The sequence below is a fragment of the Bos grunniens genome, chromosome 2, assembly GCF_055505025.1.
Source record: "Bos grunniens cultivar Pamir isolate PY7600 chromosome 2, Bosgru_T2T1.0, whole genome shotgun sequence".
Classification (NCBI taxonomy): Eukaryota; Metazoa; Chordata; class Mammalia; order Artiodactyla; family Bovidae; genus Bos; species Bos grunniens.
This window is the reverse complement of record NC_141166.1, coordinates 44,481,792-44,508,958: the sequence shown is the minus strand read 5'-3', so window position 1 is coordinate 44,508,958 and position 27,167 is coordinate 44,481,792. Positions and strand designations below refer to the sequence as shown.

The window sequence follows — 27,167 nt, the reverse complement described above, 5'->3', positions numbered from 1 at the left end:
TAAGTTCATTGGATACTCCTGCACAACTTGGGTCAGATGGCTCACCTTGAACCAATCCTTGCAGTTTAGGAGGGATAAAATGCTATGATTGGCTAGCCCTGAGTGATGCACTATTAAGGATAGGATTGCCAGTTCCACCAGAATTGCAGGGGCTGAAGGAGAAGTATTGCAATAGAAAGAGGGGTCTTGTGAAGAAAAAATCATTGATAGTTTCTGGAAGAATGAAGAGAATATACAGGGTTCAGAGAGGCAAAAATCAAAGGACAGGCATCAGGATTGACCCTCTAGCATCCAGATGTCCCAGCTCAGGACTCCATGTCTACAGAGACAAGGAGCATGGCTGCCAGGAAAGAAGAAAGCAAAACACATCACAACACTCCTAGGGCTGAGAGTTTCTGCAATACAAAAGGCAGGTTGTAGACTTGATGTGCACTATAGAGCTGAATCCTAGGAGTTTACAGAGAGAGGCTGCCCCAAAAGGTGGTAGAAAAGAAAGACATGATAAAAAGCAACAAAGATTCATGGAAAAGGGAAAGGAGAATCACAAAAAAAGATGAATAGATATGGAAATGAAAAGAGTTGAAAACCATGGAAATTTACAGCAAATGGGTTTGGAACAATTGTGTTTCTTTTAAGGGAGTAGAGCATGAAATCGGAGAAGGCAATGGCACCCCACTCCAGTACTCTTGCCTGGAAAATCCCATGGACTGAGGAGCCTGGTGGGCTGCAGTCCATGAGGTCACTGAGAGTCAGACAGGACTGAACGACTTCACTTTCACTTTTCACTTTCATGCATTGGAGAAGGAAATGGCAACCCACTCCAGTGTTCTTGCCTGGAGAATCCCAGGGACGGGGGAGCCTGGTGGGATGCTGTCTACGGGGTTGCACAGAGTTGGACACGACTGAAGCGATTTGGCAGGAGAGCATGAAATTAAGACAGGTGAAATGACTGTTTAGGTGTAAATTAGATAACTGGGCCCACATTTGCTAGGTCTCTTATCTATATCAATCTATCTTTTCCTTCTATCTAACCTAATGTCTACCTTCTAGGGTTAGGATTTGTCTCTGAAAGATAATGCATCTAAAAAAAGAAACGGACTCCTAAGTGCTCTGAAAAAACCTTTTATTTTAAAAACACTTTTTGAAACTTTAAATTGGAGGATAATTGCTTTACAGTATTGTGTTGGTTTTTGACATATATCAACATGGAATTAGCCACAGGGATACATGTCTCACTCCCCCTCATTCCCCGCTCCCGCCACCCCGCCCACTAGGTTGTCACAGAGCACTGGATTTGAGCTCCCATTGTCCTACAGCACAGTTTCCCTGGCTCATTTTACATATGATAACGCAAATGTTTCAGTGCTACTCCCTTAATTCACCCCACCCTCTCCTTCCCTGGCCTGTGTCCACAAATCCGTTCTGTCTGTGTCTCCATTGTTGCCCTGCACATAGGGCAACAGTACCATCTTTCTAGATTTCATACATATGTGTTAAAATGCAATATTTTGTTCTTCACTAAACATTGCAAAGGGACAATTTTAGGATCTAACATACTTAAAAGATTCCTAAACATCTTCTTTTTATCCTCAAACTGCCACACTGTCTCAATGTGTCTCTGCCACTTCCCCCTACCACCTGCCCCCCAATTTCCATCCCTTACTGGTCCCCTGGCTCAGGTTTCCCCTTGTTTTCCCATTTTTCAGATTTTTTTTTTCTCTTAAGGGCAGCCCCTTACCTTCAATTAGCTCAGTCAAGCCAGCAGCCAATCAGCAGCATAAAGCATCCTCTCAGGAAGGCAGGGGAGAAAGGCTCTGAATTCTGCACTTTACTGTTCTTGGCTCTGCTTCTCCTGCATCATCTTGTTTAATTCTGACAGTAGATTTAGGAGATAGGACTGATTATCATCATTAGATAGATGGGAAAACTGAGATTTATACTAAGATCTGTCTGATCCTAAAGTTGATGCTCATGAATACTACACTACTATATATCAATGCTTCTCAGATTTTGGCATGAATTAAGCCACCTGGGGATATTAGTTAACTATAAGGATCCTAAGGCTATACCCCAAGAGATTGTAACTTAGTAATTTTGCAATGAAGGTCAGGAATCTGCTTGTTTAACAAGCACTCAGGTGAATCTAATGCAGGTGATTCTAATACAAGTCAGACCCAGAACATACTTTGAGAAACACTGCTAATAAATCCTTCAGTGGGGAGGATTGCTTGGGAAGTAATGTAAGACAGAGCCGTCATATACATACATGAGTGTATATTTCAAAAAAATACAGCATGTGCTACTTCCCACAGATGTATGGACTTTTTGTTTGAATCCTACCTGACCATTTGTGGTCTCTCTTGATTATGTGAACAGTGCACTAACATCATTTAAAACCTTGCACAATATAAGAAAAGAATTCAGTCTTTTTGCTATGATTCAGAAATAACGTGCAGACATACCCCGTGGTGTTTCAGGTTTAGAAACCATTCTAAAAAGGCATTTGTGGTCCCTGACAATGCCTTTAATTAAGAGTGCTGCTTCTCTAGTGGAAGCTTTGGGGGAAGGAAAAAAAGAAAAGGAAAGAAAGTTCAGCTAAATGACAACCCTCAGAGGTTAATAGCTCTGAAGAGTTTTGTCTCTAGATTGATATTCCTTTGTGGAAATTCTACATGTTTTGAAAGTAGAGTAGGGCCACCCTCCCTCAAAAGCAGAGTGTGCTGATTCAGTGGGTTCTGAGAAGCAGCTGAAGTGCCTGGGGGCAGGAAATGCCCCACCACGGCAGAGGTGCAGATTGCTGGAGTAATGAGGCTCTAAAAGAAATGTCTCTCTTCCAGTTTTGTCTATTCTGGGCTTTGGGTGGGAGACAAGTAGGGCTGCCCACAGGGTCACCTTCCTTTACACCTGGGAGCAGTTCTGGTGGGAAGGTCAGGTTCTTTTTCTTTCTCTCCAGTCTTTAGAGAATCTCCCCTCATCTCCAAGATGCTGATACTAGTGGAATGTGGTGGGGAGACTTTGATGCCAGACATATGGAATCCTGGCCATGCCCTTTACCTACCGCGGGACTCGGGCAGGCAGATTTCCATTCGTCCTCTCTAAGCCTAGACGATCAGTCAGTATTTCAGTGTAGGGTGTCCAACATATAGCAAATGGCTCCATGAACATTAGCTCTCATCAGATTTTATTTATAACATTGAACATTTACTCTATGTCATTAAATGCCACGAAACAGCCAAGTGTGCACTTTTCACCTTACTTGGCCCAACAGTGAATTCATCAGACATGGTGCTGCCCTGGGAAATGACATTCTCAGTCAGCTCAGTTCAGTCACACAGTCATGTACGATTCTTTGTGATCCCATGGACTGCAGCACGCCAGGCCTCCCTATCCATCACCAACTCCCGGAGTTCACTCAAACTCATGTCCATCGAGTCGGTGATGCCATACAGCCATCTCATCCTCTGTCATCCCCTTCTCCTCCCGCCTTCAATCTTTCCCAGCATCAGGGTCTTTTCCAATGAGTCAGTTCTTCACAGTAGGTGCCCAAAGTATTAGAGTTTCAGCTTCAACATCAGTTCTTCCAATGAACACCCAGGACTGATCTCCTTTAGGATAGACTGGTTGGATCTCCTTGCAGTCCAAGGGACTCTCAAGAGTCTTCTCTAGACCTCAGTTCAAAAACATCAATTCTTTGGCACTCAGGTTTCTTTATACTTCAACTCTCACATCCATACATGACTTCTGGAAAAAATCAAAGCTTAACTAGATGAATCTTTGTTGGCAAAGTAATGTCTCTGCTTTCTAATATGTTTAGGTTGGTCATAACTTTCCTTCCAAGGAGTAAGCGTCTTTTAATTTCATGGCTGCAATCATCATTTGCAGTGATTTTGGAGCCCCCCAAAATAAAGTCTGACACTTTTTCCACTGTTTCCCCATCTATTTGCCATGAAGTGATGGGACCAGATGCCATGATCTTCGTTTTCTGAATGTTGAGCTTTAAGCCAACTTTTTCACTCTCCTCTTTCACTTTCATCAAGAGGCTCTTTAGTCCTTCTTCACTTTCTACCATAAGGGTGGTGTCATCTGCATATCTGAGGTTATTGATATTTCTCCTGGCAATCTTGATTCCAGCTTGTGCTTCATCCAGACCAGCATTTCTCATGATGTACTCTGCATATAAGTTAAATAAGCAGGGTGACAATATACAGCCTTGATGTACACCTTTCCCTATGTGGAACCCAGTCTGTTGTTCCATGTCCAGTTCTAACTGTTGCTTCCTGACCTGACCTGCATACAGGTTTCTCAAGAGGCAGGTCAGGTGGTCTGGTATTCCCATCTCTTTCAGAATTTTCCAGTTTATTGTGATCCACACAGTGAAAGGCTTTGGCATAGTCAATAAAGCAGAAATAGATGATTTTCTGGAACTCTCTTGCTTTTTTGATGATCCAACAGATGTTGGCGATGTATCTCTGGTTCCTCTTCCTTTTCTAAAACCAGCTTGAACATCTATAAGTTCACGGTTCACGTATTACTGAATCCTGGCTTGGAGAATTTTGAGCATTACTTTACTAGCGTGTGAGATGAGTGCAATTGTGCAGTAGTTTGAGCATTCTTTGGCATTGCCTTTGTTTGGAATTGGAATGAAAACTGACCTTTTCCAGTCCTGTGGCCACTGCTGAGTTTTCCCAGTTTGCTGATATATTGAGTCCAGCACTTATACAGCATCATCTTTTAGGATTCAAAATAGAATTCAAAACTGGAATTCCATCATCTCCACTGGTTTTGTTTGTAGTGATGCTTCCTAAGGCCCACTTGACTTCACATTCTAGGATGTTTGGCTCTAGGTTACTGATAACATCATCGTGATTATCTGGGTGAAGATAATCGTGAAGATCTTTTTTGTATATTTTTCTGTGTATTCTTGCCACCTCTTCTTAATATCTTCTGCTTTTATTAGGTCCATACCATTTCTGTCCTTTATTGTGACCATCTTTGCATGAAATGTTCCCTTGGTATCTCTAATTTTCTTGAAGAGATCTCTAGTCTTTCCCATTCTATTGTTTTCCTCTATTTCTTTGCACTGATCACTGAGGAAGGCTTTCTTATCTCTCCTTGCTATTCTCTGGAACTCTGCATTCAAATGGGTATATCTTTCCTTTTCTCCTTTTCTTTTCACTTTTCTTCTTTTCACAGCTATTTGTAAGGCCTCCTCAGACAGCCATTTTGCTTTTTTGAATTTCTTTTTCTTGATCCCTGTCTCCTGTACAGTGTCACGAACCTCCATCCATAGCTCATCAGGCACTCTGTCTATCAGATCTAGTCCCTTAAATTTATTTCTCACTTCCACTGTATAATCATAAGGGATTTGATTTAGGTCATACCTGAATGGTCTAGTGGTTTTCCCTACTTTCTTCAGTTTAAGTCTGATTTTGGCAATAAGGAGTTCATGATCTGAGCCAAAGGCAGCTCCTGGTCTTGTTTTTGCTGACTGTATAGAGCTTCTCCATCTTTGGCTACAAATAATATAATCAATCTGATTTCAGTATCAACCATCTGATGATGTCCATGTGTAGAGTCTTCTCTTGTGTTGTTGGAAGAGGGTGTTTGCTATGACCAATGCGTTCTCTTGGCAAAACTCTACTGGCCTTTGCCCTGCTTCATTCTGTACTCCAAGGCCAAATTTGCCTGTTACTCCAGGTGTTTCTTGACTTCCTACTTTTGCATTCCAGTCCCCTATAATGAAAAGGACATCTTTTTGGGGTGTTAGTTCTAGAAGGTCTTGTAGGTCTTCATAGGACCATTCAACTTCAGCTTCTTTAGCATTACTGGTTGGGGCATAGACGTGGGTTACTGTGATATTGAATGGTTTGCCTTGGAAATGAACAGAGATCATTCTGTTGTTTTTGAGATGGCATCCAAGCACTGCATTTTGGACTCTCTTGTTGACTATTTTGGCTACTCCATTTCTTCTAAGGGATTCTTGACCACAGTAGTAGATATGATGGTCATCTGAGTTAAATTCACCCATTCCAGTCCATTTTAGTTCACTGATTCCTAAAATGTCAATGTTCACTCTTGCCATCTCTTGTTTGATCACTTCCAATTTACCTTGATTCATGGACCTAACATTCCAGGTTCCTATGCAATATTGCTCTTTACAGCATTGGACCTTGCTTCCATCACCAGTCATATCCACAGCTGGGTGTTGTTTTTGCTTTGGTTCCATCCCTTCATTCTTTCTGGAGTGATTTCTCCACTGATCTCCAGTAGCATATTGGGCACCCACTGACCTGGGAAGTTCATCTTTCAGTGTCCTATCTTTTTGCCTTTTCATACTGTCCATGCGGTTCTCAAGGCAAGAATATTGAAGTGGTTTGCCATTCCCTTCTCCAGTGGACCGCATTCTGCATTCAAATGGATATATCTTTCCTTTTCTCCTTTGCCTTTCATGTCTCTTCTATTCATAGCTATTTGTAAGCCCTCCTCGGACAACCATTTTGGCTTTTTGCATTTCTTTTCCTTGGGGATGGTCTGGATCCCTGCCTCCTGTACTGTGTCACGAACCTCCATCCATAGTTCTTCAGGCACCCTGTCTATCTGATGTAATCCCTTGAATCTATTTGTCACTTCCACTGTATAATTGTAAGGGATTTGATTTAGGTCATACCTGAATGGTCTAGTGGTTTTCCCTACTTTCTTCAATTTAAGTATGAATTTGGCAATAAGGAGTTCATGGTCTAGAATGATATTCTAGGGAGGAAAATAAGACATTGAATTCTGAGCACATTTGGATAATTCTTATACCTTAGATATGACACTTTGATAAGGTAATTCTTCCACCAACTGATAAGGAAACAGAAATTCAAAAGCAGTTAGAGAACTTGGCAAAAAGTTAAGACCTGCATGCACCATATTAGAAATTGGAATACGATTCTGCTTTACTTCCCAGTCCACATTCCACTCACTGCCATGTGGTTTCAGCATAGATGATTTATCTTTTGTCGATTTTTAACCACCTTCTCACTGAAGGGCCTGATTGCATTCTTCATGCTGTGTGTGTAAGCAATTTCTAACTGACAGGAAACTTGGATGATTATGATTTATTTAATGTTTGGGAAATGTAGAGGAGAGGAAAAACTTTTAATTCATGGGATTATTTTGTGTGTGACACCCCGAATAAACAAATCAGACTGGGGAAGAGCAAATGGCTTAAAACATGTATCAGTTATTTTTGGTTATACCTCAGGAAGCAATTAGTAGAAAACTATAAATAAAGTGCTTGATTCTGAAAAGTACCCATCTCTGAACGACCATACTATATAAACATGGCCAAATGTCATAGAATAGATGGAAACGAGCTCTAATATATGTTATGGTTTATGGCTAGATCTGACAGAGCAAACTCCCACTGAATTGCTAAACCAATGAAAGAAAATATTTGAGTTTTCTTAATGTAAGCTTTATAATTGTTTCTGTGGCATGGATAACTTTTGCATATCTAAACAAAATCAGAGGAGAAGCTGACTTCAATATCCATCACAAATGTGGATGTACAATGAAACCTAAAAATAATGGAAAGATTTTTAACCATACTATTGGTTCAACCTTTTTTGGCATCCAGTGCTTTCTAAGGAAGCTGAGGATTTCTTCTTTCTGCTCCCCATCATCCTCTAGTGATAACATAGAGACCAAAAGTAAGGCAGTAAAAAGGAAGTGAGAAGAGAGTAGGAAGAATAAAATCTAACTAGACCAAATGCACCAACTAGATTGAAGGGTAGGAATGAAAACACTTCCATTCACAAAGTCTTTCTGTTTTTATTTTTCTGCTGTCAACTACTATCACTGCAACAAAGAATTTAGCAAAGAGGATCAGAATATAGTAGCCAAATCTATAATTATTTTTAAAAATACTAGTCATGAAAACAGAAGCTCATATCAGGGAAGACTTGGTAAAGGTCAGTGGGACCCATTGGAAGATGCGTTAATTCTTTCCAGGCACCAGAGCAGTTAATTAAATGTCACCCTAAAGGGTCACCCAGAGCTTTACCAGGCTCACACCCAGCTCCACACATCCCAGACATATGACAAACATCCTTTGATTAGTTAAAATAAATCATTTTAATTTTATATAGATTTTTCTACTTCAATAATAAACTCCTTTTGGCATTGTTGTTTGTGTGGATAGTGACCCTCTTCAGAGAGGGAGACCCCAAAGGTCATAGGCCTCCCCAGTGCCTGACAGAGTCCCAGAGTAACTCACAGTCCAAAGGACATATTTTGAAGAGGCTATTTATTCTGCATAAATCTTGAGTGCTTTTGGTTTCAGCAGTTTTCTGTTTAAAAAAAAAAAATCTTGACATCTAAATAGGCAATGGTACATTTTAAGTTTTATCTGAAGTCCTTCTCCTTCATCGTGGATGGATTGCAGATTTCTCAGCTTTTTTTTTTTTTTCTTTAGAGAAGCAGTTCTCAATCTGGACTTTATAGGTTGGCCTGAGGGATCTGCAAGCATCTACAACTGTGTGTGCACTTAGGTACCTTTTTTTTTTTCCCCTGAGAAGTGGATCCGATAACTTTATCAGATTCTTAGATCTGTGAACAAAACATGGTTAAGGAAGCTGGCTTCCCAATCTCTAATTCTTATCTGCTACCCAGAAGTCCACTTACTGTCATGATCCTTAACCCCTTGGCAGCTTCTTTGGTTCTTATAGATCAGTACAGGTCTTTTCTGGATTCCTGATCACCATTCAGAAAAATATTTATAAATCACAGGCTAAAAGATCTGCAGAATCTTGCAAGCTTCAGAAAGCTACAAATTAAAATGCTTGACTCTTGGGTTCTGTCCCCATTTCTGATTAAGATGTCTGTGTCATACGTTAAAAAAAAAGATCTAAAGTTGCAGATTTACATCAACCTAGCCACATTCCCTGGTACAAACAAAACTTGTGTTGAAGTCCAATGCTCTTCTCAATGCACTTTTTTTTAACCTTACAGAGAATAAAGCACTGACTGAAGTCCTCCTATTTCTCCATAAAGCCTCTAGGAGCCTCACTATTGCCTGGGAGGACAGCCCAAATGCCCTCTCCTTCCCTGGATGTTGAGGGTGGCAGCCAACCCCCCGAGAAATTCCTTCCTCATCCTGCAGGTGTCAGTAGAGGCTCACACATCTTTCTTCCCTCCCCGCCCCCTCCCTGTCCATTCAATAAGTGGCGGGTGATTTGTGATGGCCTCACCGTGACTGTAGAGGGAAACAGCCATCTTTGCTTGTCTCCATCCTAGATTTGTTTTTCTAATTTCTTTTTACTTGAAGGTTTACCAGCTGCTTTATTACCAGAGTGCTGCTTCCTTGCAGTCTCTTTTCTTCTTCCTCTCCCCCTCTGTTCCCCTCCTTTTTGTTCCTAGAGACAATCAGTGTCTCTGGTCCCAGCTGCCACTGCTGATTTTTCATTACAGTTTAATTTAAAACTGGGATTGGAATGGAAATGTCTTTTTGCCATTTGGGGTTTGTGAGGCCTGTGGTTTTATTGCCAAAGGCACAAATGTTACTTACTACTGTTTTTCCAGAGTTTTCAGGGGAGGGTAAGGGGGAGGCTGGGAGGGAAAGACAGACAGACTGACTGAGCAGAGTGGGAGGGAAACAAGAGAAAATCCCTCTCAGGGGCAACATAATTCTGCATATTACTTTGTTTGATGTTTTGAAGAATATGAGTTGGGTCAGGAGGCAGGGAAAATAGTGTCTCGTCTCCTTAAATGAATGTTTATGTGGGTCAAATATCTGTCAACATCACACATAGGATTTGGGACTTTACAGAAAGCTTTTTTTTTTTTTTTTAAGAAATAGTAACATCTCCAGCCCTTCAGTTAACCACAGCTTTAAATGGGAACACTTGTGAAGAGGGACTAAATTGTATACAACCTCAGAGGGAGCAAACTATTTATATACTCTCACTTAAGAGGCAACATCAGCCATCTTTCTCCACCAGCTTCTGTTTTCTCTCTCCTGTTACACTCTTGGGCTCAAGTCCTAGGCTTTATTTATGAGTCTCCCTGCAGTCATGAAACCCAGTCCAGCTACACAATTAATGTTTCCCACAGTCTCTTGGCGACTTATGGTTTTGATCAGATTAAAGCCAAACAATCCTCTACAATTATGCTTTTACCTATCATAGTGTAAAATTAAGAAGGCAGGGTCTTCTTATTTAAGAGTGATCTTGAAGGAGGAAGTGGAGAGAAGCTAGAAACTTTGCATGCCTTCATTTAAATATTTAGCTAGTTTCCCAGATGCGGGGGATCAGGGAAGCAGGAATGTCTTATCTGTCATGCTAAAAACAATTACTGTCTCCCCTCCCAGCAAGAATCCTGCTCCACCTGGAGACTCAAGGCTCAGATGTCAAGCTGAAGGCTCCATTATCTCTGCAGATCACGTGGCCTCGTCCTCCCCGGGTGAACCTTTCCAACTCCTCCCCAAGTGGCCCCAGGCAGCTCCCCTCTTCCATGAACCTGTCCTGGGGTAGCCAGCCCCCTCTCACTATCAGGGAGCAGCTCCAAGCCTTGCCAGCTGCTTGGGACCCTGCTGCCAGTGTGCTCTGTGTTGTGCACCCTTGGTTAACGGGGACATTATTTTACCCCAAAGCACAAATTTCTTGTGGCTGGACAGCTCAGCTAGGTGCCCTCTCTCCCTGATTTGCTCCCATCCACTCCTCTCCCACCTGTCCTATGGCTGTTATTTCCACTTGGAAGGGAGGAGGGACATGGCAAGGGGGCCCCAGCCATACACTCCACAGACAAATTTCCAAGACTCTTGCGGTTGTCTTTGCAGCTCACGGAACATTCCAGTGGTTGGAATTTCCTCACAGAAGCCACTCCACTAACAAAAGTGGGGCTCTCATTTCTGCCATTCAGAGTTCAGGACACACAAAGGGAGAAAGAAAACAATAACAATGGAAACCGTGTTTAACCCCAGCAGCTGCCCTGCCTCAACTCCAGCAACGACAACAAAAACAATAAGAACAACAAGAAATCTTCTCCCTAACCCGGGCCCTAATGTGGTTAAGGCTAAGCTAACCATTATAGCCACAGTCACTGGGCCAGAAACCACACTGCTGAACGAAAATATGTGCAGAGGAAATACCTCTGTGACCACTGAATGAAGTCTGAAGAGACAAGGAGCCGATTGACACTTTGTTCTTTTTGCATTCGGGGGCAGTCTTGCCGGATGAAGAAAATTCCACAGTTACCACCTTTGGTTGATCGGCCCTCCCCTCTGAGATGAATTTGGTACCAGGCAGGAGGCTCGCAGGGCTGGTCCCCTCGTGCTGTGAGGAAGCAGACTCTATCTTGCGATGTTTTCCTGCTCTGGGGTACCACACAAGGCCCTCAGCTCCTTGCAAAGCAGACACTGCCGCCAAAGTTTCTTCCCATGTTTACTGAGGTAAATGCAGGGGTAACTATGGATTGAACATTCCTTGTCCTGTTTGACAGGAAAAGTGGGTGTTTGATCTTGTTTTGTGCTCCAGGAATTTCTTCAGAAATCTCTTGGAAAATCTCATAAAGCTAGGTTAGTGACCACATATGGAATCCATTAACTCCTCATTTCTGCTTGTTCTTAGCAAATTTTTGTCTGGTGACAACACATGAACTTAGGGGGTGTTTTTGTTTTGCTTCACACCACGGAACTCTGACTTGCTTTAGTTTTGAGGAAAATTGGGGGAAAAAAGCAAGCTGTGGTTGGGGTGAAATAGCTAATTGCAAGTAAAACTGGGTGGGATGTTTGGTTTGTGAGAAAGCAGGACACTCTTCAGATTTCAGGGGGATTCCAGAGTTGCCAGTGTTCTGGGAAGAATGTTCCTTCAATTTCCTGATGAAATTGAATAAGAAATCTGGATTCTCTTGCTCTCTCCATCCACACCTCATGGTATAATGCTGGTTGAATGGATTGCTTGCCCTTACTTTCTAAATTTTTGTTTTCTAAATATAGGAGAAAACAGCAATGTGCCTTTGCAAGACAGCTACATATCTCCAGCTTAAAAGGCGTTACATAATTACATCACACCAGTATTTAGAACTAAAGTTACTGGTGTATGACTGGAAAAAAAAAAAAGACAGAAGATTGGAAAATGTTAAAGAAGGAAGACAGGCTGAGAAATTTATTTAGAAGATAATTATCTTTTATTTTTTTTGTTTAAAGTAATTAATAAACTAAACATAACAATAAGCCCTTTCACCCACAGTCAGCATCAGGGGACTTCAAACATTGCCTTTGAAGTGGGCCTCCAGTTGGGAAGACCCCACTGTTCAGGCTACTTTATAGTGGTAATATACTGCCTGGAAAAAACAGATGCCAAGAAAATGCACAGATTGAATCTCGGAGCATCTGAAAACCTAAAACTTCAGGGGGCCAAGGAAGGTCCTAGTCTTTTGATTTTTTTTTTTTTTTAAAAAGGCCCAAAGTATTAAATTGAAACAGGCACTTCATTTCTTTCCTTCATTTCTCCCTTCACCTCAGGAGACCTATGTTAAATTCCACTTAGATCACAGCTAGACGTGGGTTTGATGGTCTCAAGCCACCTTTTAACTGTACGTTCATCCCATAAATAGAAGATGAATAAAGACGTCAAACTTCATCCATATAGTATTCTGACATACGTGGCTCCCTGTCAAAGAGGAGCCAGGATGAAGGTGGATTGCAATGGCTTCTAGAGAGCAGAGAACTTCAGCATAACGTGGTGAATTTACACATGTAAACAAGAATGTGTGGGCTAGGAGCCCATAGCAGGTGGGGCTGCAGCTGCCAACACTGTCCTAAACGGACATTTGTGGAAGGACAGAGATTGTGCTGATACAGTATGAGTTCGGTGTGGGCCACTCTCCCAAAGCTATCCTTGTCAAACTTTGTGCTTAAATGGCTCTCTTCCGGGCAAGCAAACTAAAACCTATGCTCAAAGCAAGGTGTCCTGAGACCAGATTCAGTTCTTTATCGTCTCAGTAAAAAAAAAAAAAAAAAAAAAAGATTGTGATATGGGGATTATACTACTAAGATTTATTCATCTCTCTGTGTCCTAAATAGGCAAGGAACCAAATCTAACAACCGGAAAGCAAGGAATACACTGCCAAATATTGATAATTCCTTCCCTGGAATACTCAGGGCTATTTTTAGTTTCTTAATGTAAAAAGCCAGTGAGATGAAAAGTGAAGTGATCCGTTTCCAGAAGAAAAACCGTCGAATCTTCATTAATAATTCCTTGTAGAACGCTCCATGGGCCTTTATCTGACAGCCTGACAAGCTGAACTAAACAACAGAGACTGTAGGAATGTAAAAGACATAATCTTAACACCAAACCTTCTGAAGATGTGGGTGTCATTTTACATTAAAGGCGAGGAGTAAAAAACCTCCATTGAAACAGAAAGAGCTTGCAGCATGATTACAGTGCCAGAATTTAGTGGGGGAAGAAAAGACAGGCATCAGAGTTAGCAAAGGGAGGTATGAAGGGTACTGAATAACAAGCTTCCTTTCCATGTTTGGTTTGGGAGTTTTGAGAGCAAAAGATGAGGCAGGTAATGATGAGATGCTGTTTAACTGCTCCTAGGCCTAGTGGCAAATCTTCTTTATCAATAAAGACTAACAAGGATTGGACTAACCATTGTATAAAAACTAACACAAATCTAGATTCTTCTTATGTTTCTATAGCAATGTACACTTTCCAATGTCTCTTCATATGAAAGAGTCTCACTGGACTGTCATAACACCATGGGGTAGTCAGGATAAACATTGCTGTCCTATTGTACACCCGAGAAACCCATCATTCAGAAATATTAAGGGACTTGTCCAGGGTTAAGTATTGGGGTTGAGACCAGATCCAGCTTTCCTTGCCTTTATGCCTGTGCTCACAGTACATTTTAAATATAAGAAATAAGTGCACACAGCAAACCTTGGGTGATCTGCACAAATTACCGACTGAACAATAACAGCTACTGTCCATCGGAAGCCCAAGGTCTTCAGGAAAGAACTGAAATCAGTGAGAACAGAATAATGTCAGAGAGCAAGGGGCTATGGGAACATACAGATGTTGTTGCCTTTCTGCACTGAGGGTCTTATTGCCTATGAATCGAGCAAAATCAAAGTGAGAAATTGTGTTATTGTGGTATAGTTTCTTTCCCCCAATCATGTTATAATTAGTATTCAGTTCAGTTCAGTCGCTCAGCCGTGTCCGAATCTTTGCAACCCCATGAATCACAGCATGCCAGACCTCCCTGTCCATCACCAACTCCCGGAGTTCCCTCAGACTCACGTCCATTGAGTCAGTGATGCCATCCAGCCATCTCATCCTCTGTCATCCCCTTCTCCTCCTGCCCCCAATCCCTCCCAGCATCAGAGTCTTTTCCAATGAGTCAACTCCGCTTGAGGTGGCCAAAGTACTGGAGTTTCAGCTTTAGCATCATTCCTTCCAAAGAAATCCCAGGGCTGATCTCCTTCAGAATGGACTGGTTGGATCTCCTTGCAGTCCAAGGGACTCTCAAGAGTCTTCTCCAACACCACAGTTCAAAAGCATCAATTCTTTGGTGCTCAGCTTTCTTCACAGTCCAGCTCTCACATCCATACATGACCACTGGAAAAACCATAGCCTTGACTAGACGGACCTTTGTTGGCAAGGTAATGTCTTTGCTTTTCAATATGCTATCTAGGTTGGTCATAAATTTTCTTCCAAGGAGTAAGCGTCTTTTAATTTCATGGCTGCAGTCACCATCTGCAGTGATTTTGGAGCCCCCAAAAATAAAGTCTGACACTGTATTAAAATATAGTAATTCACTCCTATAAAGTACTTAATTTATGTCAGGTAGTATTCTAAGCTGTTTTCATTGATTGGTTAATTTATTCCCTATGAAGGCAGTTTTAATGTTATCCCCATTCTACAGGTAAGAAACACATGACTTTTTCAGATGGATTTTTTTTTTAAGATTTTTTTTTTCTTTTGGATATGGATCATTTTTTAAAGTCTTTATTGAATTTGTTACAATATCTGTTTTATATTTTGGTTTTTTGGCCTCAAGGCATCTTAGCTCCCCAACCAAGGATTGAACCCATATTCCCTGCATTGGAAAACAAAGTCTCAGCCACTGGGGCCTGTAGGGAAATCCCCAAAATTCATCCCTGGGAGCAATTCTGCAATTGGATAAGATGCATTTCAAAAGTCTGTTAGAGCCAGACTTTAAAAGAACCCACATTCCTCAACCTACAGGAGAGTGTGCGGGTAGGTGTTCACGGGGCTGGTTGTGGGGAGGTGTCTTTCTCTCTCTCCACATTCTCTCTCTCATTTTATCAATATTTCCTGAGCACACCCTGTCCTGTGCCCCCTTTTGTTAACCACTTTCCAGTGCTCCCGGAGCAAAGGTTGGCTTGCAGCTTTCTCCCCTTCCTGCTGCCTGTCAGGAGAGGAAATCGCAACTTTCAGAGGGCCCTGCCCCAGGGAGACTGGATTGCACCAAAGGGTCAAGGGTAAGAATGCAGGGGAACAGTGAGAAACCCCTGAGAGCATCCAGCCGGCGCTCAGCAGGAAGGCCTCCTTCCCATGCGTTTCTCCTGTTTTCTGTCTGGTTCCTGCAGGAAAGAAAACCATGGTGGATTTCACTGTGACAGTGCTCACACACAGCCGTCCACACTGCTGGAGAAATGTTGAGGGCTTCGGAAGAGGTGTGACCCTAGACTGTGGGCTTGCCAATCTCCTGGTACAAATAAGCTGGGAAATTTAACTGAAATTATGTAGTATTGGTTAAGGAATGGGCTTCCCCGGTAGTTCAGCAGTTGAGAATCTGCCTGCATTGCAGGGGTCACAGGAGATGCAGGTTTGATCCCTAGGTTGGGAAGATCCCCTTGAGGTGGGCACAGCAACCCACTCCAGTATTCTTGCCTGAAGAATCCCATGACAGAGAAGCCTGGCAGGCTACAGTCCATAGAGTCTCAAAGAACTGGACATGAGTGAAGTGGCTTAGCATTCACAGCACGTGGCCAGTTGAATGTGTAATTCATCACCAAGTCCTATGGCTGTAATAACCTAGATGGCTAATCACCCTGTGTGCTAGTAACAACGGTGCATGGTGAAAAGGCTTCATGGCAAGAGCACGTGGTGAAACCTTCTGTGAATTCATGAAAAGGATTTTCCCTTCCTTGCATCTGATTCCAGACCAGGCTGCTGACACAGTTAAGGATGGGGTGCGAGTCTGCCATGAACACCTGGCCCGGATGAGAACACATCTTCCCCATAAAGGTCGGTGTGTCCTGACGTGATGTCCTCTGAGCCCATGCTGCTCAGGGTTAAAGCCTCCCTAGTTAGGAAAGACGACCAGATATAAGCAACGAAATGACACACCAAGAGGTCACGGGTTAAAGGTTTAGGCATCAATTGTTTGGCTAGTGATGTTTCTAATTCCCATTAACTTTCATTAAGAATTATGTGTGTGGAGCAGGAGGAGAAGGCACGCTTAATACCTGAGTCCTTCTCTCTGACGAGCAATAAATGCTGCTATTTATTAATGAAGCTGCGTGTTCCTAAGGCAGGGAATGGTATAAAGATCATATAATTGTAAACCTAGAATGGGAGTTAGAGATCATTTAGTCTAACTCTTTCATTTTAAAGAAGAGGAAACAGGTCCTGCGAGGCTCATCACTTGCTTGAGGAAGGCCACTTAGTGAGAGAGTCAGGGCTACACACACTGTTTCTTACTCCCATCCCCACCTCTGCCACGCGAACAAATTAACAAGTATTAAATCGCTCCTAACACCTCAGGAACCAGAGGGTAATGTTAAATCTGTATGGCTTCCAGTGTGTGTGGAATTGAAGGCATATTTAGTGGCCAGAGGCTATGGGCAAGATATCTTTTTAAAATGCAAATTGCTATCCACTAAATAAAATGAGTGTAAGTTTGAGGAAGTTAGTTCAGCTGGAGCTAATAGGCAACAGTGTTAATTAGTCCAAGGGCATGGGTCCAATTTCCATAAGGGCCAATTAGCTTCACACAACGGAAAAAAAAAGACTATTTCCTAGAGTTGGTCTAGACCCCAAACTCCACCAGCCAGGCCCCTGGGGGAAGCCAGGTGAGAGAGTGAGGATGACGCAGCACAATCCTCCTCCCTAGCTCCGTGACTGGAAAAGCAGCTCAGGGCATTTCTCAGTGGATCACCTCACTACCTTCAGGGCAGATGTTTTATACAAAGTTTTATTGAGGTTGAAAGATGAGGATTCCTTGGAGCATATTTTCACATCCGTTCTGTTCACATCTTTGGATAATGATCGCAAAAGGGATTTTTATTCCAGTTTTGCAGATTAGGACCTAAAACCCAGAGAGGTACATTTATCTTAAAATATATATATATATATATATTTTTTTTTTAAACCCAGTATCAGGAAATGAGAGAACATTGGATTTAAGACCTAAACCTGGACTTTGCACTGCACTAGATGTAGACGCCACAGCTTCGTACAAGCCCACAGCTACTGCTTTGATGACAAAAAGAGAAAAACAAAGGCATTTTGAGTTGCATCCATGTGTTAGGTCATTACGCAGTTGGAAAGCCAGCTGATCTCCATGACTGGGCCAAAGACCAAAAAGAAACATGTAGTTACAATTCAACCGCAATTTTCTTTGGCAAAATATAAACAGACACCAATGAGAGGTCTCCTATCATCCTACCTGAAAGGCCCCAGCCCTGTTTCACAAGTCAAAATCCAAGACAGGTGGATGAGGACAGAGGCAAGGCAGGAGGGGCCTCAGCTGAGAAAAGAAACAAGGGCAGGCACATCACATAGCTCGTATGTGTCTGTGTGGCCCCTTTGGTCCTTTATTGTCTTATTTCAGGCCACGCAGGTTTGGGCAATGATGACCTAGTTAACCGGATAGACTTTGTCCTTTTTAGAAGTAACTAAGACGCTGGACATATCAAGCACAGGCAGAGTCAGAAAGAGGCACTGGGGGGCTGCAGGTATGAAGTGGAGCCAAGCAATTCAAATAGTAACTTAGACCTCCCAAGGGAATACAGCCAGGCCACCACACACTATCCCCCTCAATAAAACAGATTTTAAGCCAACATAACAGAGATGGGATCTGATTTTTCACTCCAATGTCTTTTGACAACGTGGGCAAGTCAGCCACTGTTCAAAAAGATTTGTACGCATTACTGCTCATTTACCCAGCACTTAGATTAAATTCTGTGTAATCCAAGAATTCCTGATGATGATGCAGAGCTTTGGCAGCTTCTCTTTCATTCCTACCTAAGGTATTTTATTAAGTGCTTATGGTTTCCTTGAGACTTATATTCACAAGTGAACAGAAAGCAGCCAAGACAAGTAGTAACAGCTTCTTGGGGCTTCCCAGGTGGCTCAGTGGTAAAGAATCTGCCTGACAATGCAGGAGATGCAGGAGACACAGGTTTGATCCCTAGGTCAGGAAGATCCCCTGGAGGAGGATATGGCAACCCACTCCAGTATTTTTGCCTGGGAAGTCCCATGGACAGAGGAGCCTGGCGGGCTACAGTCCATGGGGTTGCAGAGTCGGACACAACTGAACAACTGAGCATGCACGTGAGAGCTTCTCAATGGACAGGGTGAGGCAACCTCACCCATTCTTTTTCCCAGTGTCGCACATCCATTTGGGTGGGGGTTGTTCTCAGATAGGCTAGCAGTGTCTCTGTGCTCATACCAGAGGCCTGATCATTGCTCATACCAGAGGCCTACTTGTTCAAGTGCTGAGTTGGTTAAGGTCAGGAATTACAATGAAGAACCTACTGATAGGTTTCTGTGATCTGAGCTGAGGGGGAAACAGAAAGGTAAAAATGGTTGAGGGAATTGCAGGTGTCACCTGCTGCTGCTACTGCTGCTAAGTCACTTCAGTCGTGTCCAACCCTCAGCGACCCCATGGACGGCAGCCCACCAGGCTCCCCCGTCCATGGGATTTTCCAGGCAGGAGTGCTGGAGTGGGGTGCCATTGCCTTCTCCGCAGGTGTCACCTAGTCCAGGCCTTAGTTCTAACCTTCCAGTCTCTCTTCCACATCGCTGACCATGGGAAATTCATTCCCTCCCGAGGAAGCCCATTCCAGCTGGGTCAGTTCTAGTTGTGATCAAGTTGTTTCTTAAACTAGCGATACATCTGCTTCTCAGGTAACCTTGAAGCCCTGGTTCTGCCCTCTAGAGTCAAAAAGAGTAAATTTACTCTCTCTCTTACCTATAGCTGTATTAAAAGCCAGCTGTCTTTAATTTACACATTTACTTCTTAATCCGCTCACTTTGCATTTAGAGTCTCTATTGTATTGTACACAGAGTTGAATAGACCTACATTCTCACTTAAGGAATCTTCAGCCCATTTGGGCACATCTTTCTTTTTTAATGGGGCTTCTCTTGTGGCTCAGCTGGTAAAGAAACCACCTGCAATGCAGGAGACCTGGGTTCAATCCCTGGCTTGGGAAGATCCCCTGAAGAAGGGAAAGGCTACCCACTCCAGTATTCTGGCCTGGAAAATTCCATGGACTGCAGTTCATGGGGTCACATAGAGTCGGACATAACTGAGCGACTTTCACTGCTTTAATCTAAAAATCACTCTGTTCTCTCAACTTTTCGTAAAACATAGAGGCTTCCACAATGGGTATTTCTTCCTCCAGACTTTACAGTGGAAACACTGTTACTGAGAATAGTTGTTGAGGATTTACAGTGTCATAGGTTCTGGGCTAGCTCCTGTAATATTCTTAACTACCCTCAAAGTATTATCAATTCTCAATTAGCCGGGAGGATAAAGTAACTTACCTTGGTTCATATGGTGAGCCATTATATGGTAGGTAGTATGTTTGATAGAGACTAACTCCAAAGCCTCCAGTTTGAGGGTGTTCTTTTTATGAGTAGCTCCTAGAATTGAAGACTGTACTGATATGTACCTTGTCCATGGCAGAAAAAACCATATCTTCCCTTGTGTGATAGCAAACAGCATAGAGGTCTCCCTTTCCTTTGGAACTCCCTATGGTAAAGAATCCACCTGCAATGCAGGATACACAGGAGACACCAGTTTGATCCCTGGGGTAGGAAGAATCCCTGCAGGAGGGCATGGCAGCCCACTCCAGCATTCTGGCCTGGAAAATCCCATGGACAGAGGAGCCTGGTGGGCTATAGTCCATGGGGTCACAAAGAGTTGGACGTGACTGAGCACATGTGCACATACATACCATATAAAACATAATAAACTACGTTGCTAGCCCACATGAAATGTATTTTTTGTTGCAAAATTTCTGAAGGGATTTAAAAAATCATTTCCTTCTGAAATAAAAATTTTAATCCAAGAGTAACTCATTTAATTTATGATTGGCAATGATTTCTTGGCAAGCATCAGGCATACTTAGGAATCCTTATAAAATGAGAGAATCTAACCTACAAATTGTTTTCAAATGTAGTGAAATTTTTATGAACAATAAATGTAACAAATAATGAAGTTGACATCATGTTTCATTTTGTAGATGTTTAATTAAACATTTATTAATTTCAGTTTATCAATTTTGTATTTTGGAAGTAGTAAATCTCTTGAGATCTTAGAGCATTTTTAAAGGTGTTTGAAAGAAGCAAGGCTGAGTTCTGTGTTTTTAGTGACTGAATAATGCTGGGTCTTTTACATTTTCTGGCGAAGATAGAAGAGCCCATACTGCCGTGTTTGTGGCAAAATGCCAAGAGCTTCTTTTGGAGACCCCATTGTTGGTTTTTCTAGTCCGCTGTGGCTGCTGCTTCTTGTCCTATATGCCTACCTTTTACATGCTAGAAACCGGATAATAAGGTACTCTTTGGGGCAGCTTTGTGTATCTTTCCATTTTCCTTGATCAACTTCATCTTTCTTGGTCTGCACCCTATCCACGGTGTGTGGGTCCTTTGTTCCCAATCTTAGATGAAAAGGGACACTGATGTATTTGGTTTCATGATTTGGTTTCAACTGAGGGGCCAGATAACACAATCTAAAAGTGAGGGGTGTTCACTTGGCTCTTGCCCAGTAGGAAACAGGAGAAAGGAAGGAACCAGACGCTTCTCCCATCCTTTTCCCCTTTAGGCACCCCTCCTAGGGATGTCCTCTTGGCCAAACAGACATGTCTGCTGTGCTTCAAGACCGGTGAAGCAAGGCCCGCATGCATGTGCTGATCTGCATGTCTCTTTATCTTCTATCTCTTTTCCTTTCACTCCCAACATCCTGGGTTTGCACTTTTCTTCTTGCCTCTGGTTTCACGTTTTAGGGAACCCAGTCGAGGAGTGCCAAGCCCCAGGCTGTCATCCATGGACCTAGCACCAAGCAACTTTACTTGATCTGTTCTTTAAACTGTATCCTAGATACCTTTCCAGCTTCTGACTGTTGCTTTTTGTTTTTCTCTTGGGTTTTACTCCCAGTTCAACCTTGAATATCACATTTTGTAGGGTAGATGAAGAAAATATTGAACTTCCTATTGACTAAATGTCAAAGCTAAGTCTCTCTTTTATCTTGCCTATATACAGTTTTTTTTTTCAGCCCAGTTACAAGACCTTTTATTTTTCCCTGTTAAATCTGATCATTTTAGTCAGCTCATTATTGCTCTCATCTGTCAAAAACATTTAGAATCTTGATACAGTCAGGATATTCCATATTCCTCACAATTTTGTGTCATCTGTATTTGAATTTTTTTTTTTTTTTGCCTTCAACATAGATTGTACAATCTATGGTGGATGGGAAAGCCTGTAGATAGGATAACCTGTAGAAAACTTCCTAGCCCTAATCCTCACCATTTGAAGTAAAGTCTCTCAGTCATGTCCAACTCTTTGCGACCCCGTGGACTGTAGCCCACCAGGCTCCTCTGTCCATGGGATTCTCCAGGCAAGAATACTGGAGTGGGTAGCCATTTCCTTCTCTCTCCAGGGGATCTTCCCGACCCAGGGATAGAACCCGGGTCTCCCACATTGGAGGCAGACGCTTTAACCTCTGAGCCACCAGGGAAGCCCAATCCTCACCATTTAGGATTTGTTTATTCACTTACTAAGTTAATTATCCTTTGCCTTCAGGCAAAGTAACTCAATTCCATTTCACAAACATACAGTCAATGATTGCCTAATTCGGGCAAACCACAGTGTGGAGTTTTCTTGCTGGGTCACAGAGATAAACAAGAAGATAGAGAATTTTTATTGGTGGGAATTTCTCTTCTTTAAAGGAAGATAGGGGAGTTCCCTAGAGGTCCAGGGGTGAGGACCAGTACTTCTACTGTCAAGGGTGGGGGTCAGTCCCTGGTTAGGGAACTAAGATTCCTTAAGTTGTGTGGCCAAAAGAAAAAAAAAAAAAAATAGGCCTGTGATAGAGATATTGCAGAAGAGACCAGCCTTTTTTTGGACACCTCTCAAATCACACAGGATAGTCGCTACCTATTTCTTCTCCATGAATACTGGCTCTGATGAAAGAGAAAAGAAATGCAGTTTAATAATGCTCTAAGAAACTAGATAAACTAGGAGAATCACTTTCTTCCACTGAAAATTCAGTTTACAAAGAAGGTGTGAATTTAGAAACTAAAATAGCCTCCTTCCTAAGCACCTACCCATGTCGATAAAAACTCTTTGCCAAGTCACAAAGTCCTATCACGGTTGTAAATTCCTCTGTCACAATAATTGTTGCCTCTTAACTTTTAAGGCAAGAGTGAGAGGTTTATTGAATGGCAAGACGAGCATCTGGCATTTCTGGTTTAGTATCTGGAATTTCAGTAAATGTCAAACACACATTTCTGAGAAGGAAAAAGAGAAAAAGTCACTGGGAAAAGAAAACTAAGAGATAGCAAAAGTGTTGGAACATCGCATACGAAATTTCAAAAGTATATAAGAACTTAAACTCATTACTACCATTTAAAAATAAGCGTTCACTGTAGTTTGAGGAAGATGCTGCTTCAAAGTAATTAGTATAAATGGCCCTAAAGAGTAGAAACAGGAAACCATGGAAATCTCTGAAAATAACCTAATAAAAACCACAGATTGAATAATCTGGATTTTAGTAGTTACCACAATGAAAGCCATGGAGAGAAACAGAAGCCAAAACAGAATTCAATATATGAGTCTAAGACTTAAACCAGAATGTCAGCTAAACATGAGGGGAGTAGTACATTATCTTTTGTGATGTGAAGAGCTTGAAACTCAGATAATACCTTTCTCCCCTTTTACTTGCCTCTTTCTTTTTATTTAAATGGCTTGAAATAAGGCTATTTCATATGGCTAACTGATTCTCATCCTTGTTAGAGAAGGCAAGCGATAACTACATAAACACATACATCGATAATACACACACATTTGGAAAGGACAGTTCATTAACAATCTGTTAGATATTGAAAGCCCAGACTCCCCTGATGATGTCTAGACCGTGATAGAACCGAGATGGAGAGACAAGCCTACGTCGGACGTGGGGAAGGTGGTGGGCTATCTGGTCTCAGCAGCTGCCCCCATCACTTCCTGGCAGTGGCCTCATGGGTGGCAGCTAAGCATCGTGTTCCCCCACAGGGAACTGAAGAGGAGGAAAACAGGAAAAATCACGCTGTTTGCAACTCAAATAAATCCCTAAGGATTTATGACTTAATCTTCATGCAGCATCGCTGAAAGAAACACAAGCCAGTTAACTGAAAGTAATTTAAAAAGCAATTTTAATCTTTTACTTGTTCTCTCAAGGAACATTAAAGGGGAGCCAATTCATAATCCCCAGCAATACATGGAAAAATCCCCTCTTTTCTCTTTTCCTTTTATACACGCAACACCCTACGCATGGGGTCTCTGGAACTTCTCTTTCCCTAAACCTCTCCCTCTCAGTCCTCTATCCTTCTGACTCCCAGACACACCTGCACAGTCCTCTTTTTCCCTGGGGCCACCCAGACACACCTGTCTGTGGTCTAAGAATGCTGGAGACTGCAATTCCTTGCTGAAGGGAGCTCAAAGACCACCCCACTTTACTGACTCCCCTTCATTGTTCTAGTTCCTTCTGTGGCATTGCCAGATAAAACACAGGACACCCAGTTAAATTAGAAGCTCTGGCCAACAACAAATAATCTTTCAGTGTAGGTCCCATGCAGTATGTGGGACATATTTATGCTGAAAAAAAATGATTTTTCTCCCATCTGATACTCAAGTTTCTCCCATCCGATACCCTGTGCTTTTATTTTCTAAATCCAGCAATCATATAGTTTTGGAGAGTGTGTTACTCATTCATTTATATCTGACTCTTTGCAACCTGGTGAACTATAGCCCACCAGGCTCCTCTGTCCATGGGATTTTCCAGGCAAGAGTACTGGAGTGGATTGCCATTTCCTCCTCCAAAGGATCCTCCCCACCCAGGGATCGAACCTGGGTCTCCTGCATTGGCAGGTGGATTCTTTACCATTTGAGCCACCAGGGAAGCTTCACCAGAAATTCTTGTTCATGTGAGGGAAACAAATGAAACACCTTTTTAGACACTTTCAGAGCTAATTGAGAGGAAATTGGTCTCGAATTTCCACAGAATGAGACAGACAGAACACAATTTTGTTATCAGAAACATGAGTCACTTTGTCCACCTTCACCCATAAGAAATGCATGGCTAAAATTAATTTACATGTACAAATTTTTTTTCCTATTCTCTATCTAGAAGCTTAGGATCTGCCTAGCATAGCACTTGGTATACAATAAATGATACAAAAGATCTTTTGAGCATAATTAAAAGATTCTTGTGTTACCTAAAAATATTGGGTCCAATGTACATATCAATAGTACTAAATGCATGTGAAATTCCATGAGACTGAATTTGATCTGCATATAAAAGCATTTGATTGCTGATTTGTGAACATAGACTCTCTTTTGCCAAGGAGTCACCTTGGAAGGTGAGGGGTTTTATCTAATAATGTTGCTTCAACATGTTGGATCCTCTGAGGCCACTCTTGGTGCCCGTTTCTGGTCCATGCAGAAGAATCACTCTTCTTGTTTTATGTTCTCCCTTTGTTTTGTCCTCAGACCGTATTTCCCCAGCTGGTCTCCTGCGTGACCCACCCTGCTTGGTTTTAAATGACGTCTGGCTATTTCCAAAAGGTCATAGCTAGCCTCTAAGGATGAAGATTCACAACCACTGGGAGCCTGGTGACACCTCAATTAACAAACCCCCTGGGAGCAAAGCTCTTCTATAATAAAGTGCATGTATTAAAAATGAGATTAACTCCTTGTAAATCAAACACAACAGAGCGCCCTGTGTGTGTACCCTGGACAAAAATGCTTTCTCAAAGAGCTTCGGTTTGTCCCTGTCCTGTTCAAAGCAAAAAGATTGATTCCACTCCAAAAGGCAAGTCAGGGTAGGGGTCATTCTGCCCACTCACTCTTGCAGTTGGATGCCCTCCCCCTCACCCCCTACCCTAAAAGGGAATCTCCTCCTGCCTTCATAACCCATGCCCTAGTTCAGGTCCCCAATACCCTCTCCACACTAAGAGTGTGGAGAATTTACACTGACTGATTCATTGGTTGGTTTTAGGTTTTAGTCACTAAGTAATGTGCAACTCTCTGTGACCTCATGGACTATAGCCTGCCAGGCTCCTCTGTCCATGGGATTCTCCAGGCAAGAATACTGGAGTGGGTTGCCATTTCCTTCTCCAGGGTATCTTCTCAACCCAGGAATTGAACTCCAGTCTCCTGCATTACAGACAGATTCTTTACCAATTGATCTATTCATCACCTAATTATATTTCACTGGAAATTCACTTACTCAGAAATATTTATTAGAGTGAGTTTTAGTCAATGTGCATATTTTAACCAGCAACTTGAATGATAGTTGGCATTAAAGTCTTTGTCCCTGTTACAGGAGAGCCAAGAATCATCAAGTAGATGTGGATATATTTTAGGAAATGAGAATGCATCTGAAATTACTGCCTGCTCCTGAGCAATCAGCCTGATTGGTGAGGGAGTGGAGAGAGGATTGTAAGTGTTTGGTAGTCACATGGATCCCTGTCTTTTGTCTTAGAAGGAGGAAGACAGGCTAAGTTTAGGTTTCTAAAAGCCCTATTTCTCAGAGCATCCAGGAGTAGTGAGAGAGACTTTATAACTGTCTTTTCTGAGAAACTCCCTTGACACCCTATTGTGTCTGAGGAAACAAATGCCCCAAAGTGGTGGAGGGCAAAGTGAGAAAATTATATGGATTTTGGTGAAAGTGTCTTCTCATTGGTAAGAAGGACAAGACAGTAGATGGTCCATCCCAAACCCAGTGAAAGTTCCCTTTTTGCATCACCAGTGACATCATTGTAATTAGGAAAAACTACATGACATCCTAATTTGCATCACTGACATCATTAAAACCAACCATGTCGTCAGCCTTAATATCCTCATATTTACATTCTTAATATTTCTTAACCAAATTTTGGTCAACCATCTGTAAGATGTACATAATTGCCTTAATTCTTTGTCTTAAAGTAAACTTCTAACTTAGTACATCACTGAGAACATCTAGCATTTAAAGGTTCAGGAAAGTGACATGTGGGGGTGATGGTGAATACTTAATATCATTCATTCGTCTATATTCAGGGAGAAGTGGAGGTGTTCCTTCCCTATTCATCTCTCTCTCTAGACCATAAAAGCAGGAATAAGCAAAATCATGATGCATCATTATGATGAACAATAATAATGCAAAATAGCAATACCTGTCGTCAGATTGTGATGGCAATTTCTTAGCCTTTTTGTATGCAGATGAAAAGGTGGGTTTTTGCAGCAAATCTGCCTTCAGCCCAATGCCTTCCTACATCTCACACCCACTCCCAAACACACACTCACACTTCACTTCGGGGTTGGAAAAGTGACTTTCAAATTAGGATGTCAGAAATGATACAAAATTGGTTTGTACTCCTCAAAAAGTTATCCTGCTCATTTTAGTTGGACATATTTATATTATTAACAGGCATTTGTCAGCTGTCAAAAATGATCTACATTGACACTGAGGAAAATGTAGACCAAATGGTTGTGACTTATTTCCTGATTAATGTATCTTCCAAAAACTTAATAGAAATGGGAAAAAACACAAGAACAGAACCTATGATGACAATTTTTTTTCTATCTAAAGGCAAGAAAGAAATGAAAATGCTCAAATATATCATTATATACAATGGGTTTTCACAGAAACTTAATTTTAATTTAATCCCAAACCACTTGTTAATT

The 27,167-nt window shown here is 42.0% G+C and overlaps 2 long non-coding RNA genes across 5 annotated transcripts; both read left to right on the top strand.

Annotated features, from left to right (window-relative positions):
• The first annotated feature begins 51 nt into the window (after positions 1-51).
• On the top strand, positions 52-25,322 carry LOC147377989 (uncharacterized). Of its 4 annotated transcripts, none has more exons than XR_015151117.1 (3): positions 74-409; positions 10,352-11,431; positions 11,978-14,116. It is a non-coding gene; the product is annotated as an uncharacterized LOC147377989 (long non-coding RNA). The 4 variants fall into 4 exon arrangements; XR_015151106.1 differs by lacking the exon at positions 11,978-14,116 and adding an exon at positions 24,990-25,322 and having other exon boundaries at positions 75-409; XR_015151128.1 differs by lacking the exon at positions 11,978-14,116 and having other exon boundaries at positions 82-409; positions 10,352-10,443; positions 10,820-11,442.
• On the top strand, positions 15,090-16,262 carry LOC147377990 (uncharacterized). Its single transcript, XR_015151147.1, has 3 exons — positions 15,090-15,493; positions 15,602-15,688; positions 16,179-16,262. It is a non-coding gene; the product is annotated as an uncharacterized LOC147377990 (long non-coding RNA).
• Positions 25,323-27,167: the final 1,845 nt, after the last annotated feature.